We start from the raw sequence: 19,799 nt of genomic DNA, 5'->3' as shown, positions 1-19,799 counted from the left end.
TAAGTGGTAGTGTGAGTGCTTTTAACTATTTATTAATAGGTAAGTAAGGCACTTTCTAAGTGTGTGACTATGTAACAGTTTGAGTGAGGTGCAGAGCAGCTGAATGAGAAGTTAGTTCACAATGTGTTGGCCAGGAAGTGAATACTGTAGATGTGTTGTTTTAGTAAATGCTGTAATTGCTAGAAACAAAACTGACTGCTAAGGGTTAAAATTATATTTAACAATGTATTTGAAGATCTGCAAAGTTTCTGCTCAAAAATAATGTTTTTCTTGGAACTCTGGGACTTTTAGTTCTATTCATTCCATTTTAAAAGAGGACTACAAGTCTTAGAATAGAAAAGAAGAAACATGCATCTTAAATGCACTCAATGCACAAACGTGTGAAACTTGACAGCTGTGTGTTAGATACTCTTTAGAGTAGATATTGATAAATTATTAAACAGGTTTACATGTTCTTAGATGGTAACACAAGCTCTTTATACTAATGCTGAGTTACATGTGTAGAATAAGAGTACTAGGCATTGTTAAAAAAACAATACTTAGATGGTAACACATGCCCTTTATACTAATGCTGAGTTACATGTGTAGTATAAGAGTACTAGGCATTGTTAAAAAAACTATATTTAAACATGGGTCAGGCCTACTCCTGCAGACAGTATTTGTGTACTCTCACTGCCAGGTTTATTATCCATCGAGACAAACAATCCCATAAATATCGGTCAGGCCTAGTAGTGTAGACCCTATCTGTGCAATCTCAGTATCAGCTTCATTTATCCTGTACAAGCTATTTGGTAAGTCTTAAATCCACGTTTTAATAGACATAACTCACCTCTAGGATACGTTGTAGGTATGCGATAAAGCATGTTGCTTTGTGCTTGAAAGATGAGAGATGCCCTTTTTAGTTCAATAAGTTACTCATGCACTTGCAGGCCCTTAGGCCAAGTAGTACATAGAATATACACCCATAAAGGAACTGACATGCATGTTTCAAAGCATAGAGCTCTCTCTTCCCACTCACAGATCGACAGAGGGACTTATACATTCACTCACCTAAAGAGACTGCTTATGTATACACTAGTGTCAATGGCAGTTTCACAGACACCTACATATCCCTCTATTCCCTAACACAGGTACTAAGGGATTTGTCATGCCACTTACATACATATTCAGAGAGCCATTGAGGTACTAAAATAGACAGTCACACACTGGCACATTTACTTAAACATCTCATGGCACTGCTATAGCTAGACTCCTAAACTCACTCAGATATATAGGCAAGTAGAAACACAACCTCATCATCCATCAAGATGAACAGTCCCTTAAATATGGGCCAGGCCTCGTAGTGTAGTCCCTGTCTGTGCAATCCCACTGCCAGCCTCACTTAGCAGGTAAAAGCAATTTGGCAAGTACACATTAACTCTCCTCTGGGATATGCCGTAGGTATGCAATAAGCATGTGCTTTGTGCTTAAAAGATTGAGAAATGTCCTGTTGAGTTTAGGGAACTTACTCATGCACTTGCAGACCCCTATACCAAGGAATGTGTAGAGGATGCCATCCATAATGCAACTGACATACATGCTTCCAAAGGATACATCCTCACTCTCACCCACTCACAGAGTGATAAAGGAACATATACATTCACTCACATGCTCAGAATCTACCTATCTATGCAGGAGTATAAGAGGCACTTTCAGGCACACCTACATACCCCTCTATTCCCGACCACAGGCACTGAGGTATTCGTTCAGGTACTTAACTACACACATAGCGAGCCACAGTGGTACTAAAAGAGACAGTTACATATTGACACATTAGCTTAAATATCTCATGGCAGTGCTATATGTGACTCCTACACTCACTCAAATATGTGGGACAGTAGAGCCACAACTTCGTCACCCATGCAGACCAATAGTCGTTGAAACATGGGTCAGCCTACTAGTGCTGTCTGTGCACCCTCACTGCCAGCTGCACTTGGCATGAAAAAGCCATTTGTCAAGTCTGACATCCACGTTTTAGTACACATAACACACCTCTGAGATATGCTGTAGGCATGCCATAAAGCACAGTGCTTTGTGCTTAAAAGATAAGAAATGTCCTTTTGAGTTTTAGTAAGTTACTTATGCACTTGCTGACTCCTATGTCAAGCACTACATAGAGTATACCACCCATAATGCAACTGACATACATGTTTGTAAAGCTTAGAGCCTGTCTCTCACCCACTCACAGAGAAACAGAGGAACGTATACATTCACTTACATGCTCAGAAACTGCTATGTATTCATCTGTATCAAGGGCAGTTGTAGATACATCTACATACCATCTAATCCCTAACACAGGCACTGAGGTATTCATTCAGCTACTTACAAACACATTTAAAGAGCCATGGAGGTACTAAAACAAACAGTGACATAGTGGCCCAGTTATTTAAATATCTTTTGGGTCTACTTCAGCTGGACTCCTACATTCAATTAGATATGTAGGCAAGAACTGACACAACCTCATCAACCATCCAGAGAAATAGTTATTTAAAAATGGGTCACGCCTACGCGTGCAGGCTTTGTGTCTACACTATCACTTGCAGCTTCACTTGGCATGTTGAATCTGTTTGTCAAGTCAAAAAGCCACGTTTTAGTACACATTGCTCACCTCTGAGATAAGCTGTAGGTATGCCACAAAATATGGTGCTTTGAGCTTACAAGATTGAGAGATGTCCTTTTGAGTTTAAGGAACTTACTCATGCACTTGAAGACCTCTATGCAAGCACTACATACAGTATATCACACATAATGCAACTGACATACATGTTTCCAAAGCATAGAACCTCTTTCTTACCTACCAACTACTACAGAGGATATCTGTACATTTTATGTCAGGACTGCTACTGCAGAGTGTAATGTTAGCTGTAATATATTTGCAAAACTGTTTATGTTGATAGTTATATATTTAAACTATGAAATCTGTACGTAATGAAAAGGTAAATGTACTTATTTTTTTCCCTTCTCGAGCATCAATGTCTACAGACAGTTACAATGCCATCATGAAATGAGACAAGAAAGAAACAGAAGCAAGGATACTATCTCCTCACAACAGAGAAACAAAAGGGGTAAAATGCAGAGTAAGTGGTGAAAGAGAAAGAGCTGCTGGTAACATAGGCAATTCTTAAAATAGCATGTGCACAACTTGAAAGTCAGTGAAATGAAGTAAATGAAAACAAAATTTGAGATCAACTAAGAAAGGGGAAAAAGTACATGATATGAAGAGTAATAAATCATAGGAAAAAGAAGAGAGTTTAACCAGAAGACAGAGGTCGTTTAAGGAATTTAGAGTGAGAATGTTTCATAGTACAGTAATTCACAATCCAATGACAACTGTAAAGAAATATAAAAGAAGAAGAGAAGCTGTCAGATAAAAGGAACGTATTGAGGCTGTAGTTGATAAGGACAATGCTCTCAAGAGGAAGCTATTACCTCCTCGGTTGTCTTCCTCGCCACATGACTAACAAAGTGAGCTTCAGCTCCACACCAGAAACCTCCAAAGCAAAAAGTCAGCCTCCCATGCCTCCCATCCCTTCCCAATATGGCCGACCAGTTACACACTACACCTCTATAAGAGGAGGGCCGGCCCAAGCCATCAGCCTGTTTTTTTTTGTTCTGCGCTCATCTCTCCAGATGCGTCAGGTAAGTGGTGCCTGCTGTAGCGGGTACATGGGTCTCGGGTGGAGGTCGTGCTCTAGCGGACCCTTGGATCTTAGACTCGTTTTTCCCCCTTTCCCCCGGTTTTTGAGCCGGTTTGGTTCTGCTCTAGCGGACTGAGGGTTTCCTGATAGGGGTGGCCGGGGTTCTGTTTGAGATGGGGGCCGGCGCTGCTTGCCTCCTCTGTTTTTTCATTGTTTTCTTCCTATCAGGAAGTTTTGGGGTGCTGTATGTCCCTTTCCTCTGTGCCCGGTTTTCGCCGCCCGCCTGCCCCTCGTGGCGCTGCAACACGCGGTGGCTCTGCCTCTTTTTCCCTTTCAATGGGGGAATGCCCGTCGGCTGCATGCTTGATGACTGGGGAACCTTTGGAGCCCGCACATTGTTTCTACTTGTTAGACGGGCTCGCCACCCGCCTATTTCTTTTTATTCTAAACAGACTGAGGATGATGGATAAATGAGTGTACCCTATGGGGAAAAGAATTCAAAAGAAAAGATTTGTCAATAGAAGTAGCTTTTGCAAAGTTTTCAGTGGTGAATAGGGACATACTTCTAGTACCGAGCCTTTCTTTAATGTAGAAAGCTACTTTCAAGAGAACACATTAGTGCATGCAGTTGAAGAATCTAGATGATGGTATGAGATGAAGGATGGTAGTCCTATTCTAAAAGAGTGATTGTAATTAGAAATGTAGAAGAAGTAATAGCTGAAGAGAAACAGATATGGAGTAGATGAGCGTCTTTACATAAATGAAACTGTAGCAGTATTTGTGGTGTTTGGCAGGAATCTGTTGATATATTGAGGTCTTTCCTACAAAAGTTTCTAAACAGAAGTCTAAAACTAAAAACTGTGGCTTTGCAGGGATTGGATCCATGTAAGATAAGCAAGTATGGAAATTTACAGGGACATTTACTAGCATATCTATCAAAGAAAGTGTGCCAAAGCAGCTTTCATCATTTCAGAATGTTACCAGTACACCACCCACAAATGTAAATATTAGTTAGGCGGCTTTATTAGGTCAAAACCCCTGCCCTATGTTTAGCAGAAATGAAAAGAGCTCTTTCCCATGGTACAATAGCAGAGGTAGAAAACATTTGTGATGATGTTCAGTTTAGTTTCTTTGGTCCTGAAGAGGAGTGTGGGGAAAAAGAGACTGGGTAGCTGCAGGTGTAGCAGAACAGAACACAGGTATTATTGTTGATAACTTTCACCAAGAAATTAGAAAGTTTAAAACTGTCTATTCAGAGCAACCAAACTGTCTTTGTTGTTGATTTACTCATTACAAAAGTCAAACTTGTTATGTGATTGTGTCTTCAAAAGCTGAAGAAGAGAAAAGAAATAAGTGGTAAGAATTTTCTGCTTATTTATTTGCAGCGGAACGCTTTGATTGTTCCATACAACAAATTATAGTAATGTTATGATCAGTTGGAGGATAATAAAATGCCAGCAATATCAGTCCATAATAAGTAAGAACGAGTTTCAATTCCACCAGAACTTCAAGATCCAGATGTGTATGGATCAATTCTTAAACAATCTTTACATTCTGAGCTATAATCTGTATGGAACAAAAAACCGAGAAGTTACCGAAAACAGAGTTGCAGAAAGTTCTGAAAGGTAGAGTTGTGTACTTATTGGATTTCAAGCAGAATACTGAAACTGTAGAAATGCAGAGAGATTTTGAAGAAGCACTTATTATTCTAGGCAATAGTGTCCCTACTAAGAGTAGAATCATGTGGCAGGAGTATGCTCTGACGTGGGTTCCGTGCTCTCCATGCCACTGGAGTCAAGCTTTCGTGGCTAATGAGGGATGAAACCGCTAAACCGGACCTAGGATGCTTGTTTCCGGTCCTGGCAATTAGGGCGGGACTGTTCCCAAGAGGCACAGGGTCAAGACTGATTTGCATATGGCCAGGTCTAAACTGATGTGGCATGGTGAGCAAAAGAATGATGGATTTATCCCAGATCTCTTGACTGCCGGTGAATGTTTTGATTTGTTCTGCATTCCGTTCATCAATTGTGTGTCTTTTGTTGTCTCGCCCTGAGTGCGCCAGGTAAGCCAAGACGTAGGTTCTGGGCTCACTGTGCCACTGGAATCAAGCTATCCTGGCTGAAAAAGGGTGAAACCCTGAAACAGGTCTTAGGATGCTTGTTTCTGGTCCAGGGAGGACCTGGCTGGACTGTTCCCATGAGGCACTGGGTCAAGACTGATTTGCATATGGCCAGGTCTAAACTGCAGTGGCATGGTGAGCAAAAGAATCATGAATTTAACACTGCGCTCTTGACTCGGGGTGAATGTTTTGATTTGTTCTGCATTCCGTCCTTCAATTGTGTGTCTTTTGCTTTCTCGCCCTAAGTGCGCCAGGTATGCCCAGACGTGGGTCTTGGGCTCACTGTGCCACTGGAATCAAGCTATCCTAGCTGAAGGGGGGCGAAACCCTGGCACCCGTCCTAGGATGCTTGTTTCCGGTTCCGGGAGGACCTGGCTTGGCAGTTCGGGCTGGACTGTTCTAATGAGGCACTGGGTCAAGACTGATTTGCATATGGCCAGGTCTAAACTGGGGTGTCATGGTGAGCAAAAGAATCATGGATTTAACCCAGATCTCTTGACTGGGGGTGAATGTTTTGATTTGTTCTGCATTCCGTCCATCAATTGTGTGTCTTTTGCTTTCTCGCCCTACGTGCGCCAGGTATGTCCAGACGTAGGTCCTGGGCTCACTGTGCCACTGGAATCAAGCTATCCTAGCTGAAGAGGGGGGAAACCCTGACAACAGTCCTAGGATGATTGTTTCCGGTCCAGGGATGACCTGGCTTGGCAGTTCGGGCTTGACTGTTCCATGGGGCACTAGGTCAAGACTGATTTGCATATGGCCAGGTCTAAACTGGGGTGGCATGGTGAGCAAAAGAATCATGGATTTATCCCAGATCTCTTGACTGCCGGTGAATGTTTTGATTTGTTCTGCATTTCGTTCATCAATTGTGTGTCTTTTGTTGTCTCGCCCTGAGTGCGCCAGGTAAGCCAAGACGTAGGTTCTGGGCTCACTGTGCCACTGGAATCAAGCTGTCCTGGCTGAAAAAGGGTGAAACCCTGAAACAGGTCCTAGGATGCTTGTTTCTGGTCCAGGGAGGACCTGGCTGGACTGTTCCCATGAGGCACTGGGTCAAGATTGATTTGCATATGGCCAGGTCTAAACTGCAGGGGCATGGTGAGCAAAAGAATCATGAATTTAACACAGAGCTCTTGACTCGGGGTGAATGTTTTGATTTGTTCTGCATTCCGTCCTTCAATTGTGTGTCTTTTGCTTTCTCGCCCTAAGTGCGCCAGGTATGCGCAGACGTGGGTCTTGGGCTCACTGTGCCATTGGAATCAAGCTATCCTAGCTGAAGAGGGGCGAAACCCTGGCACCGGTCCTAGGATGCTTGTTTCCGGTCCAGGGAGGACCTGGCTTGGCAGTTCGGGCTGGACTGTTCTAATGAGGCACTGGGTCAAGACTGATTTGCATATGGCCAGGTCTAAACTGGGGTGGCATGGTGAGCAAAAGAATCATGGATTTAACCCAGATCTCTTGACTGGGGGTGAATGTTTTGATTTGTTCTGCATTCCGTCCATCAATTGTGTGTCTTTTGCTTTCTCGCCCTACGTGCGCCAGGTATGTCCAGACGTAGGTCCTGGGCTCACTGTGCCACTGGAATCAAGCTATCCTAGCTGAAGAGGGGGGAAACCCTGACAACAGTCCTAGGATGCTTGTTTCCGGTCCAGGGAGGACCTGGCTTGGCAGTTCGGGCTTGACTGTTCCATGGGGCACTAGGTCAAGACTGATTTGCATATGGCCAGGTCTAAACTGGGGTGGCATGGTGAGCAAAAGAATCATGGATTTAACCCAGATCTCTTGACTGCCTGTGAATGTTTTGATTTGTTCTGCATTCCGTTCATCAATTGTGTGTCTTTTGTTGTCTTGCCCTGAGTGTGCCAGGTATGCCAAGACGTGGGTCCTGGGTTCACTGTGCCACTGGAATCAAGCTATCCTGGCTGAAAAAGGGTGAAACCCTGAAACAGGTCCTAGGATGCTTGTTTCTGGTCCTGGGAGGACCTGACTTGGCAGTTTGGGCTGGACTGTTCCCATGAGGCACTGGGTCAAGACTGATTTGCATATGGCTAGGTCTAAACTGCAGTGGCATGGTGAGCAAAAGAATCATGGATTTAACACAGAGCTCTTGACTCGGGGTGAATGTTTTGATTTTTCTGCATTCTGTCCATCAATTGTGTGTCTTTTGCTTTCTCGCCCCAAGTGCGTCAGGTATGCCCAGACGTGGGTCCTGGGCTCACTGTGCCACTGGAATCAAGCTATCCTAGCTGAAGAGGAGCGAAACCCTGACACCGGTCCTAGGATGCTTGTTTCCGGTCCAGGGAGGACCTGGCTTGGCAGTTCGGGCTTGACTGTTCCATGGGGCACTAGGTCAAGACTGATTTGCATATGGCCAGGTCTAAACTGTGGTGGCATGGTGAGCAAAAGAATCATGGATTTATCCCAGATCTCTTGACTGCCGGTGAATGTTTTGATTTGTTCTGCATTCCGTTCATCAATTGTGTGTCTTTTGTTGTCTCGCACTGAGTGCGCCAGGTAAGCCAAGACGTAGGTTCTGGGCTCACTGTGCCACTGGAATCAAGCTATCCTGGCTGAAAAAGGGTGAAACCCTGAAACAGGTCCTAGGATGCTTGTTTCTGGTCCTGGGAGGACCTGACTTGGCAGTTTGGGCTGGACTGTTCCCATGAGGCACTGGGTCAAGACTGATTTGCATATGGCTAGGTCTAAACTGCAGTGGCATGGTGAGCAAAAGAATCATGGATTTAACACAGAGCTCTTGACTCGGGGTGAATGTTTTGATTTTTCTGCATTCTGTCCATCAATTGTGTGTCTTTTGCTTTCTCGCCCCAAGTGCGCCAGGTATGCCCAGACGTGGGTCCTGAGCTCACTGTGCCACTGGAATCAAGCTATCCTAGCTGAAGAGGAGCGAAACCCTGACACCGGTCCTAGGATGCTTGTTTCCGGTCCAGGGAGGACCTGGCTTGGCAGTTCGGGCTTGACTGTTCCATGGGGCACTAGGTCAAGACTGATTTGCAAATGGCCAGGTCTAAACTGTGGTGGCATGGTGAGCAAAAGAATCATGGATTTATCCCAGATCTCTTGACTGCCGGTGAATGTTTTGATTTGTTCTGCATTCCGTTCATCAATTGTGTGTCTTTTGTTGTCTCGCACTGAGTGCGCCGGGTAAGCCAAGACGTAGGTTCTGGGCTCACTGTGCCACTGGAATCAAGCTATCCTGGCTGAAAAAGGGTGAAACCCTAAAACAGGTCCTAGGATGCTTGTTTCTGGTCCAGGGAGGACCTGGCTGGACTGTTCCCATGAGGCACTGGGTCAAGACTGATTTGCATATGGCCAGGTCTAAACTGCAGTGGCATGGTGAGCAAAAGAATCATGAATTTAACACAGAGCTCTTGACTCGGGGTGAATGTTTTCATTTGTTCTGCATTCCGTCCTTCAATTGTGTGTCTTTTGCTTTCTCGCCCTAAGTGCGCCAGGTATGCCCAGACGTGGGTCTTGGGCTCACTGTGCCACTGGAATCAAGCTATCCTAGCTGAAGAGGGGCGAAACCCTGGCACCGGTCCTAGGATGGTTGTTTCTGGTCCAGGGAGGACCTGGCTTGGCAGTTCGGGCTGGACTGTTCTAATGAGGCACTGGGTCAAGACTGATTTGCATATGGCCAGGTCTAAACTGGGGTGGCATGGTGAGCAAAAGAATCATGGATTTAACCCAGATCTCTTAACTGGGGGTGAATGTTTTGATTTGTTCTGCATTCCGTCCATCAATTGTGTGTCTTTTGCTTTCTCGCCCAACGTGCGCCAGGTATGTCCAGACGTAGGTCCTGGGCTCACTGTGCCACTGGAATCAAGCTATCCTAGCTGAAGAGGGGGGAAACCCTGACAACAGTCCTAGGATGCTTGTTTCCGGTCCAGGGAGGACCTGGCTTGGCAGTTCGGGCTTGACTGTTCCATGGGGCACTAGGTCAAGACTGATTTGCATATGGCCAGGTCTAAACTAGGGTGGCATGGTGAGCAAAAGAATCATGGATTTAACCCAGATCTCTTGACTGCCTGTGAATGTTTTGATTTGTTCTGCATTCCGTTCATCAATTGTGTGTCTTTTGTTGTCTTGCCCTGAGTGTGCCAGGTATGCCAAGACGTGGGTCCTGGGTTCACTGTGCCACTGGAATCAAGCTATCCTAGCTGAAGAGGAGCGAAACCCTGACACCGGTCCTAGGATGCTTGTTTCCGGTCCAGGGAGGACCTGGCTTGGCAGTTTGGGCTGGACTGTTCTAATGAGGCACTGGGTCAAGACTGATTTGCATATGGCCAGGTCTAAACTGGGGTGGCATAGTAAGCAAATGAATCATGGATTTAACCCATATCTCTTGACTAGGGGCGAATGTTTTGATTTGTTCTGCATCCCGTCCATCAATTTTGTGTCTTTTGCTTTCTCGCCCTAAGTGCGCCAGGTATGCCCAGATGTGGGTCCTGGGCTCACTGTGCCACTGGAATCAAGCTATCCTGGCTGAAGAGGGGTGAAACCCCGAAACAGGCCCTAGGATGCTTGTTTCCGATCCAGGGAGGACCTGGTTTGGCATTTCAGGCGGGATTGTTCCCATGAGACACAAGGTCAAGACTGATTTGCACATGGCCGGGTCTAAACTGGGATGGCATTGGGAGCACAAGAATGATGGATTTAATACAGATCTCTTGACTGGGGGTGAATGTTTTCATTTGTTCTGCATTCTGTCCATTAATTGTGTGTCTTTTACTAAAGTAAAGAAAGCAACATTTTATCTGGTACAAAATAATATTTATTATAAAAAATGTAGATGCTCTTCAAGATATAACGCATATGAAGGGTGAACCATTGCAATCAAATGGTAAGATTGAAAAGGTGTATCTATCCCTATCAGAAGAAATTTGTGAACACTACAGTATCCACCCTCTGCATTCTAAAGAGATTATTGCTGAAGCTATTTTTCTCTTTCAAATGAAAGAAGCAAGAGGAGCTCCCTTTTAATTTTGTGCGAGAAAAGTTTAGAAGCTCAGTGTTTTCTGTATCTCTTTCCCACAGGAGTGGGTGGTAGGTATGATGAGCAGCCTTTACAGATATCAGTAGCTGAGTACAGATCAACTAGACTATACTTAGAGGAGCCTAGATTTCACCAGTGTATTCCCTATATATTTATTTTTCAAATGAGAGCGACTTGTCTGGCAGATCCTATGTAGTAAACCACATTTTCAAGACAGGAGTGTTTCTAGAAAATATCACAGCAAGTGAATTTGTTGACAAAGTTCAATGAAAGTATGAAAACCTGAAATACAACTTGATTAATTTGATGGCGTGCCAACATGGCACCAATGAATATTGGTATTGTTGTCATGGTGAGCCTAAATGCATGTTGAGAAATCTAGGAACATCAGCTTGGTTTCTAACACTGTGCTGAGTATGCATGGGATGACCTGCTTCAATTCTTGCAGGAAGCAAACTCAAACATAAAAGACATCAATCTGAAGACATCAGGAGACCTTTGCTCGCTGGACCCTGAAAATGTTTGCAAATATTTTAACAAGTTTTAGCGGTGATGACTTCCATTTGCAACACAATGAATCCTCCTCTTGGGCAAGTAACTCATTTCTTTTGGTACAACGAGTACCACGCTAGAGGTGCTCCACATCTTCATTTGCTGTTATGGATAAAAGATGCCATGAAATTTGGAACAAACACTGATGAGTCTAGTTTCTTTTTCATACAACAGTATATGATATGCTCCATCCCAAAAGAGGGTGCTGACAATGGGTTAAGACAACATATTCTACGATTTCAAACGAATAGACATGGGAAGTACTTTTACTGAAAATACAGATGCAAAGAAATTTATTACATGAGACATTCTTTTGGAGTCCTACAGAAGGAAGGAAGGAAGAAGGAAGAGTCAGCTGATTTTTATCTGCTGTCATGCATACCTTGACACAGAAATCACCAAATCATACATAAAACCTGAGAAGAGCAGATGCTTCCAAGTATATCAATGACTATAACCCTGTGATTCTGAAGATGTGGAATACAAATATGGATCTACAAATTATTGCAGACAACTCCATCACTGTTGCTTGCTACAGGACTTCATATATAAAACAATCAGAGATGAAAAAGATGTGGGCTGAGTTTTCTGCAGGAAGAGTTTGAAGAAATTGTACAGTTTCAGTTTGAAAATGCTTTCCCATAGAGAAATAGGATCCTATGAATGCTCCGACAGGTTGAGCTCAGCTAGTTTGTTCTCCAAGTCATGAGAAATAGTGTGGGTAAGCCTTTCAGCCAGTTGAAACAGAGTAATAAAGTATTTCTCAGAAATAGAGCACCTTGCAGAATTTGATCCCGAAAGTTGAGACATTCTGAAAACTAAGATGCTGGAAACATACTACCCATGAAGGGGTCCTCATCTTCAAAATATGTGTCTCTATGAAGTACTGCAGCACTAAACATATTGAAGAAATCTAACTAAAAACGTCAAGAAGGAAGATATGCAGTACTTGGATGTGAAGGTTGTTTAGTGAGACACAACAAAGGAAATCTAATAAACTACTGAGTGCTTAATTGTCAAACCCAAGAGAGAAGAGAGTTTTTCTACTTGCCACTTGTGCAGTTGTTCAAGCCATGGCCTGCTGAATTAGATTTACTTGGACACTTGGACTTTTACAAAGACTCTTTCAACTCTGTGAAAGTGTTTTCAACCTACTTCCAAATGTTGAAAGATGAGATTGAACAGGAAGAAGCCATTGCTGCTGAGATAGCTAAAGAGAGTTCACAAAGCAACCAAGGTTCTGCACCAGCGAGTCAAGATCCTCCCGGAGAACCAATTATTCAAAATTAAGCCGTGATAGCTATGAATGAAGTGGAGACTGCAATGCTTCTAGGAAACTTTGGATTTTGAACACTTATTAGAACAACTGAACAATGAACAAAAATACATTTACAAAGAAGTCAAAAACATAATAGAGCATTGATTTCTCCACAAGAGGGAACAGTGTGATTGTTCTTCTTACAAACAAATATTACTATATGTAACAGTGGTCAAATTGGCACTGGTAAAAGCTTCCTAATAAAATTTCTCACTGGTTATCTACAGAAGACTACAGATACAAATGTGTCATTCGAGTAACAGCACCAACAGGATTAGTTGCTTAAAATTCAAGGTATTACTTTACATCACCTACTAATGCTACCTGTTGAACATTACAATAAACTGGAATTTCAGAAATGATCTGGTGAAGCTTGCCATGAGGTATCAAGAGTATTGAAGAAACTGAAGCTATTAATCATTGATGAGGTAAGCATGATATCCAGCTCAATTCAGGCTTTCATACACTTAAGAATGCAGCCGATTTTAGGAATAAACTACAATGTGCTCTTTGGAGGAACGAATATCATTCTATTTGGTGACCTACTGTGATTTGGCCCATAGAAGGACACCTGTTTTCAAAACAGTTGTGTATAATGACACAAGAAATTTGGTTACACTTTGAATACAAGGAACTAGTGAAAAATATGCGTCACACATCTGATGTAGATTATGCAGATACACTGAAGGACATTAGAATAGGAGTTCTGACAAAAGAGTGGAAACATGCTTTGGAATCTTGCCTTATCAAGAAACTATTTCCATCTAATATTATAGCAGCTGAAGTAATGTACAATTTTATTGAAAAACAGAAGTCTATACTTTGTTTTATGCCGCCACTTCAAGAGTGCTCCAACTTTAATGAACAATTACTACAACTGGAGAAAGAAGATATTTTGGAAACTACAGCTATTGATCAAATGGAGTCACAATACTACTCACAGATAATCTACAAACTAAATTGGATGCTTTGGAGAAGTCTGTATCCAAAACTGCAGGGTGAGCAAAAACTGTTGAGTAACTTTGCACCATAATTTAAATGTTGAGGAAGAGTTACTATGTGGTGCAATAGGTAAGGTAATTGATTTTATTAATTTCCCAAATAGAGATCAGGTCGAATATTTGGCCATAAAATTTGATCAGATTGATGGCGTGAAGCAGATTGCCCATTGTGTTGTACGTTTTTTGATAGTGAAAGACATATGTGCAGCGCAAAGAGTTCCCACTCTCTCTAGCGTGTGATGTAACTGTACATAAATCACAAGGTTTAAGTGTAGACAGAGTTTTTGTTAATACTGGAAGTACTGTATTTAAAGCAGGAATGTCATATGTAGCATTGTCGCAAGTTGGGACATTGTCCAGTTTGTTTTTGATTGATATACTCTCCTCATTTATGACAATACCCTGCTTGTGAGAAATGGACTATATTTTTAAAACGGAAGATTACAAAAGAATGTACAGATGCTGTACAAATGTAAGGACACAAGGACAATCTAAAAGCTGTTGAGAATAGAAAACTGGAAAATAATGAACATTTTGTAGGTTACCCTTTGGAAAACATTTCTCGCGTCACCTACTATACAAATATTGTTCTCAAGGTTCTGTTTCATTTACCACATGTAGTCAACCGAATTCAACAGAAACCAGATAAGAGAATGTGTTCTGCACTGTATCACTTGGTTCAACATTTATTAACTAACAGAAGTGTGTCATATATTCTGCTTTAGATATGTGGGCCCAGATGTACGAAGTCATTTAGCATTTCCTACTGGGCTGAATCGCTAATTCAGCCCTTTAAGAAATGCTAGTTGGCCTTTTCAGATGTAGAAAGGGCCAAAACCGGTCGCAATTTGTAATTTCTACAATGTAGATATCGCAAATTGCAACTACAATTTAGGATTTGCAAATAGGGATTATTTGTAATTCCTAATGCACATGTACAAACACTTCCTAAATGTAAATAAGGTATTTAGGAAATGCAATTAACATTGACTTCAAGTTGATGGCAACCATGAGCAAAATAAAAAAATGCATTAAAATGCATTTTTTGTATTGTGACATGAAGAGCACATATGCCCCTGGGCATATACACACTTACATGTGCACTAGGAAATTCAGGGTGCCTCCAGGGGTTCCTTAAGCCCAGAGGCACCCTTGGCTTTGCATTTCTTAAATTGCGATTTTCTATAAGGAATCACAATTTTGTACACACAAACTATTTTCTATTTCACCCATAGGCTGGAATGCAATGGCATTTCATATTTGTGATTCCCCAATAGCGATTCCTAATCTGTAGCAGTCGCTACTAGGGAATCACAAATTTTGTACATATCATTTTGCATTTTTTAAATACCGATTCATACAGAGATTCTATTTAAGAAATGCTAATGGAAACCTTAGTAGATCTGTCCCATGTAGTGGAAAAGTAATATTTACTCTCAATAGTCAACAAGATGCACAAGAATTTTTAATGATTTTATATAGAGTTTTAGAAGAAGAAGATGTAAATATTGATGATTTATTCAGACTGAACTACTCATGGAACTGTGACTGTGAAGATTGTGATTTTCCATCTACCATTCAAAAACATTCTGAGTGTTTTCTCTATTTAACTTTACCAGATTCCAAAACTGTGTCTTTTAACAAATTATTAAAAAATGCTAACAAAAATATGACCAGCCCAAAACGCAGATCATATGCTATCTCTGCGTTAATCCTAACAAGAACTGGAAAATACCTTATCGTAATGCTATGACGAAGCAGAGCAGATGGTTCAAAATTGGAAAAACAAATTACAAATTTCAAAGCTAGACAAATATCAATTTCCGGAAGAATTTTTACTACTTCAGCTATCATCTTTCACAATGGAATTAATTCAACCTCTGGGCACAACACTTCCTATTTAAATCATGAAACTGGGTGGAAAGAATGTAATGACATCAATGTAAAATCCAAACCAAAACTTCCTTTCAAATTACAAAATCTTATCTATTTCTTTATTCAAGCAATTTAGAGGGAGAAATTCTAGATAAAAAAGTGGACTACAGTGTTTCTTCTACATGGTTCATCAGTCATTTAGATATTACTCAGCCTATTGTGCGTAATGTGTTTAAAAAAATTCTTTAAAATTCAACAGTCCTTTTTTCTTCCACAAAGGAGTTAATACCACTTCTAATTACCACGCTGTCTAATTAAAGCCTGAAACTGAATGGACATAATCCAATTACAGCAGCCTTAATTGAAAGCAAAAACTGCCTTTGTAACTACAAAAATACCCCTTTTTGGTTCATTAACCTAACTTCTACGTACTACTTGTGCAACAATACTACAGTATGAGATCTTGTCCACATAGATCTTGTCTATGTGGATCATCAGCATTTTAAACATCATTTGGCCAACCAAGGGTGATGTTTATAAAAAGGATCTTTAAAGTTGAAGAGTGCTTTATATTTATTTATTAAACACTTTGTTCATTGGCATAGAGTGCTTTATATTTATTTGTAATATAGTGCCAGATACAATAATGTAATAAATATTTTAACATATGCTTCTTTACATTACTATCCAGAAAAAGCATTTGATTAATGAGTGTAGTGAATGCAATGCATAGTGTCACTTATTTGTACTGTACTGTGCTCCTTTGGGGTTTTCTTTTTACAATCCATTGATTGTATTTGCCCCACTGTTTGAGGATGATGGTTCATACAGATCACTGTTCATGGTGAAGAAGTATGAAAGCTGGGAAACAGTAAACAGGGGAAATTATATATTTTACTACATTGTAATGCAATAATACAGTGTTACAGTATATGTAATGTGTATTGTTATGATTCTGTAATTTTGAAAATTAAATACTAATAAATCTTTATGTTCTTTTTCAATAGCGGCTGCAATTGAACATCGTTAGGTGTCTCAAAAAGCTTTTCCTACCACAGACATATTGCTTAGAGATATTCAGGAAGAGTGTCTTAAACATAAAGTGCTCTTGCCATAGCTTCCCATTAGTTTCTTTTGCATTTTTTGTAATGCAGCAGCTTTACAATTAGTCACACTACAACTCACTCCATTCTTCATGCAAGGGCTCACACAACATCTCACCTACCCACACAAGCAGTCGCTCAGTCATACAGACCCTCACATACCTATTTTTTCACTAGAGTAGATCACACCCCTGGTCATTCACTCAAACAGTCACTGTCAACCCATTCACCCATTCAACCACACTTATATACCTTGTTACTCACTGATTCAGCCCCCCACCCACCCACTCACACACATTTACATTCCATCTCACATACTCACTCACCAGTGCAGCCAATCGCACAACCACTTACTGACTGATTCAGCCACTTGCAGACCCACTCACAGGCCTATACAGCCACTTACTCAGTCACTTACTCACCCAACCAGCCACTCACACTAGCACTCTCTCAACCATACAGCCACTCACACAGGTACCCAGTCACCCATACAGCCATTCACACATACAGTTACTCACCCCTACACCCACTAACACACTTACTCTCTCACCCATACAGCCTTGCAAACAACCATACACCCATTCACACAACCCCTCACTCAACCATACAGCCACTCACACAGGTACCTACTTCCTCATGCAACCACTTACACATCCTCTCACATACCCTACAGCCACCCATGCACCCCCTCTCTCACCTCTATAGTCACTGATAAACCCACTCACTCATCCATATAGTTACTCACAAAGCCACTCACTCACCTATACAGTTATTCACTCACTCACTCACTATTTATACAGTCACTAACACACACATACTCAGTTACCCATGCACTCACTTACTCCCCCATACAGCCACTGACACAACCATTCACTCACCTATACAACCACTAACTCTCCCGTATGGCCATTCACACACCCATTCAATCAAACTAACAGCCACTTACATAGGTACTAACTTACCTATACAGCAACTCGTGTACCCTATCACACACCCTTACAGCCACTCATGCACCCACTCTCTCATCCATACAGCCACTGATACACCCAGTCACTCACCTGCACAGTTACTCGCCTTCACCTACACAGTTACTCACATACCCACTCACCCATACAGTCACTAACATACACACTCAGTCAACCATACACCATGATGCAGTCACTCACTCAGGTCAAGTCAAGTCAAAAATATTGTTTATTTCAAAATAAGGACGAACATCCAAGTATCATACATATCATCATTTTAAAAATCAGCTCCAGTTAAAACTTTATCAAACCAATTAAATACTTAAAATATATTAAATATCCATCTAAAAAGAAAAAATACAATATATCTCACAATTATTTAAATTCCCAATATCATTCATGAAAACGGGTGTATTTTCCATCTCATCCATACTGATGCTGCAACGTCTACTCTACACATTTTTAACTGCAAGCACACACTTCCATAATGCATATGCTACATCTAAGGCATGCATATCTAATAGCAGAACTCCTACCTGATCCCGATTCCTAACCTCGTATTTTAGGAAGGTTGGATGTAGCTACAGTTTTCGTGCATCGAGAATATTTAGACAGTCCAATAAAATATACAAAATATTGCATTTTGTCCCATTTTGTCCCTATATTACAGCTGTACTTTCCTTCTGGGTCAATCATAACCATCTTACTCTTATTATTCTCATAACATGGATTAATCCCAGTCCACATTTTTAATAATTCTCTCCTTATCCAGCGATTGGGAAGAAAATCGATGTACAGGAATTGTTGGCCATTTTGCCACGGTTTCAACATAAAAGGTACGGATCTTTTCCCTTCCAAGTTTTACCTATGTCAAGTCAAGTCAAGTCAAAAGATTTGTATAGCACGCTACATACCCAGAGGATCTCAAGGCGCTTGAAGAAGGGTGGGGAGTTACTTGTCGAATATCCAAGTTTTGAGTTGCTTTCTAAATGCTAGGTGGTTCTGAGTAAGGCGAAGGTGAGTGGGAAGTGAGTTCCAAGTTTTAGCTGCTAGGTAGGAGAAGGATCTACCTCCCATGGTGGTTTTGTTGATGCGAGGTACAGTGGCAAGGGCTTGGTTGGAGGATCGTAGCTGGCGGGAGGGGGAGTAGAAGGATAGTCGTGTGTTGAGGCATTCGGGTCCGATTTCGTAGAGTGCTTTGTGTGCGTGGGTTAGGAGCCGGAAAGTGATCCTCTTATTGACGAGGAGCCAGTGGAGGTTTCTCAGGTGATCAGAGATGTGTTCTTTACGCGGGATGTCTAATATGAGCCTGGCTGAGGCGTTCTGGATGCGTTGTAGTTTTTTCTGGAGTTTTGCGGTGGTGCCGGCGTAGAGGGTGTTTCCGTAGTCCAGTCGGCTCGTGACCAGGGCGTGGGTGACTGTTTTTCTAGTTTCGGTAGGGATCCAGCGAAATGTTTTTTTGAGCATGCGAAGAATGTTGAAGCAAGATGAAGAAACGGCGTTGACTTGTCTGTTCATTGAGAGTGAGGAATCCAGGATGACGCCCAAGTTCCGTGCGTGGTCCGTCGGGATGGGTGCTTTTCCAAGGGCCTCTGGCCACCAAGAGTCGTCCCAGGCGGAGGGGGAGGTACCTAAGATGAGGACTTCTGTTTTGTCTGAGTTCAGTTTCAGATGGCTGTGCTTCATCCATTCGGCTACTTCTTTCATTCCTTCATGTAGGTTGGTTTTGGCCATTTTAGGGTCTCTGGTGAGTGATAGGATCAGTTGAGTGTCGTCGGCGTAGGAGATGATGTTGAGGTTATGTTGGCGTGCGATGGCCGCGAGGGGGCTCATGTAAACGTTGAAGAGGGTGGGACTGAGTGAGGACCCTTGAGGTACGCCGCAGATGACTTCAGTAGCCTCTGACTTGAATAGTGGAAGGCGGACTCTCTGGGTTCTTCCGGAGAGGAACGAGGTGATCCAATCCAGAGCTTTTCCTTGGATTCCGATGTTTTTGAGGCGCTGTAGAAGGGTGCTATGGCAGACTGTGTCGAAGGCTGCGGAGAGGTCGAGGAGGATGAGGGCGACTGTGTCTCCATTGTCCAGTCGAGTTCGAATGTCGTCTGTTGCTGCGATGAGGGCGGTTTCGGTGCTGTGCTTGGCTCGGAAGCCGGACTGTGAGGAGTCGAGGGATTTGTT

Source organism: Lissotriton vulgaris, chromosome 3_1 (genome assembly GCF_964263255.1).
Source record: "Lissotriton vulgaris chromosome 3_1, aLisVul1.2, whole genome shotgun sequence".
Taxonomy (NCBI): Eukaryota; Metazoa; Chordata; class Amphibia; order Caudata; family Salamandridae; genus Lissotriton; species Lissotriton vulgaris.
This window is presented reverse-complemented; position numbering follows the sequence as displayed.